Source organism: Henckelia pumila, chromosome 4 (assembly GCF_033568475.1).
Source record: "Henckelia pumila isolate YLH828 chromosome 4, ASM3356847v2, whole genome shotgun sequence".
Taxonomy (NCBI): domain Eukaryota; kingdom Viridiplantae; phylum Streptophyta; class Magnoliopsida; order Lamiales; family Gesneriaceae; genus Henckelia; species Henckelia pumila.
The window spans coordinates 130,243,269-130,245,725 of NC_133123.1; the positions used below are offsets into that span (position 1 = coordinate 130,243,269).

The following is a 2,457-nucleotide window of genomic DNA, read 5'->3' on the forward strand; positions in this document are numbered from 1 at the left end:
GTGTTTGGATGTCTAAAAAATAGAATTTGAAATTGGATTTGGATTTGGATTTGGATTTTAAAATCCATGGAATTGAAATTCCATTTTGTGTTTGGCAAAAAGTTAAAATATATTTTGGAATTTGATAGTATAAATTTTGGATAAATGATATTTTATAAAAAATTATAAAAAAAACTTAAAATTTATAAGTAAAGTATATGAATTTATTATTAAAAATAATTTTATTGCTTTATAAACTCAAATTCCGTGAAATTCGACCAATTTTGTCAGATTACCAATCTCGTTTTGAAATCCCAAGTTATCAAACACTAAAACCATATTTCCAATTCCAAATTCTACCAAATTCTTTCTAATTCCCATGATCCAAATATAGTGTTTTGATTTGGTTTGTAAAAAAGGACAAATGTAACCGCATTTTTACTTGATAAAAATGAGAGAATGTGTTTTCTTGTTCAGGAAGCTCTCGCTTTAACATGGTATCTGAGCGCTTAGGTTTCGTTTTCCTGGCTAGATTTTTCACTCGATCCAGGTTAATTTTCTGTTGATTAAGGAGCAGAGGTTTTCGCATCAGCAACGATTAATATTTGTAGTTGTAGATCACTAATTCAGATTTTGCGTTCCTCCATGGCGAATTCTCCAAACATGAATTTCAACGATCCTATCTTCATTCATCCTTCAGATACACCAGGTATGCATTTGATTAACGACCAGCTCACTGGTGTTGAAAACTATGGGATATGAAGTAGAGTAATGATAATTTCTTTGCGTGCAAAGAATAAGATCGATATTATTGATGGTTCCTGTAAGAGGCCTGATGTTAGTAACCCTAAGTTGGATCAGTGGGAGAGAGTTAACGCCTTGGTGCTGTCATGGATTATGAATACATTATCCAAGGAGTTTTTTTTTGGAGGCATCGTATATTCAATCGATGCTCATGTTGTATGGTCTGATTTGAAGGAATAATTTGATAAGATAAAGGGATCGATAATCTTCACGATACACAGAGATATAGGAGGATTGAGTCAGTGTAGCCACAATATTTCTACATACTTTTGCAAGTTGAAGCAACTTTGGGACGATTATGGTTCCTTAGTCACTCTGCCATCATGTGAATGTGCAACTGCAAGGAAATACATTGAACTTGATCAACAACAGAAATTGCCGCAATTTTTGATTGAGCTAAATGATAGATATATGTCTGTGCGAAGTCAAATTCTTATGATGAATCCCCTGCCAACTGTTGGTCAGGCCTTCTCCATTATTTCACAAGAAGAGGCACATAGGACGTTGTCCACAAAAGAAGCACATACATCAGTATTCTACTCTGCTCAGAACAAAACTGAAGATCAACGAAAGGAGCCTCTAAAATGCGAATATTGTAATTGGACTGGTCACATCAAGTCCACTGTTATCGACTTCATGGATATCCTCCAGGTCATTGTCTGTACAAACCACCAGTTAAGTATGGATATAAGTGGTCGAATAAGGATTATGGCAAACCGTGGAAGGTGTCTGTCGAGGCTCATGTTGTTGAAGGCCAGACCACTGAGGTGACTAAAGCAGAGAATAATTCGATGACTATTTTTACTCCAGCACAGTATGCGGAGATATTGAAGATGCTGGGGACTACTAATATACATGGGACAACTGAACATGTTGCTAATATGGCAGGTATTGTGCAAATCTGTAGCACAACTGATTGGATCATTGCTACATGAGCTAATGCACATATGACTAGGGTTGCTTCATTGTTGCAAGACTCTAAATCCTTAGCAACCTCCAAAAGAACAATAAGATTGCCCAATAGTGAAACAATCCTCATAAATAGAGTGGGCTCGGTAGCTTTATCCCCTTCAGTAAAGCTATCTAATGTTCTCTATATTTCTCATTTTCAATTTAATTTGTTATCAGTTTCTAAGTTTACTCAAGCATATAATTATTCTGTCATTTTTCATCCGAACTTTTGTTTGTTTCAGGACCTCGTGACTAGGAAGACAATGGGGATTGGTAGAGCGAGAGGTGGTCTCTATCTGCTTGATGTCAATTCGTTTCAATTTTCTCATCCTAAGTTTGTAATTCCAGAGTCATATTTTCCCACTTACTTTAATACTCTTCACCCAAGTAACGATTTGATTACTTGTACAATGATGAATAGTGATTTTCCATAAGAGACTAGGTCATATGTCAATTTCAAGTATGTGTATGCTGCCATTTCTATACAATAAAGTTTCTTTATCTCATTGTTCAATTTGTCCACAATCTAAACAAGCTCGGGTGAATTTTCCTAAAGCCAAAACTTCAAATTATTCTGCTCCATTTCAGTTAGTTCACATAGACATTTGGGGTCCATTTCATACTGAAACGTATAATGCAGAAAGATTATTTTTAACCATTGTAGTTGAATTCTCTAAAGGAACTTGGGTTTTTCTTTTACATTCCAATATGGACGTTCTTGAT

At 35.2% G+C, this 2,457-nt stretch overlaps 1 long non-coding RNA gene across 1 annotated transcript; it reads left to right on the forward strand.

Annotated features, from left to right (window-relative positions):
• The first annotated feature begins 448 nt into the window (after window positions 1-448).
• On the forward strand, window positions 449-2,235 carry LOC140866765 (uncharacterized). The gene is made up of 2 exons (XR_012144970.1): window positions 449-1,671; window positions 1,977-2,235. It is a non-coding gene; the product is annotated as an uncharacterized lncRNA (long non-coding RNA).
• The last annotated feature ends 222 nt before the right edge of the window (window positions 2,236-2,457 follow it).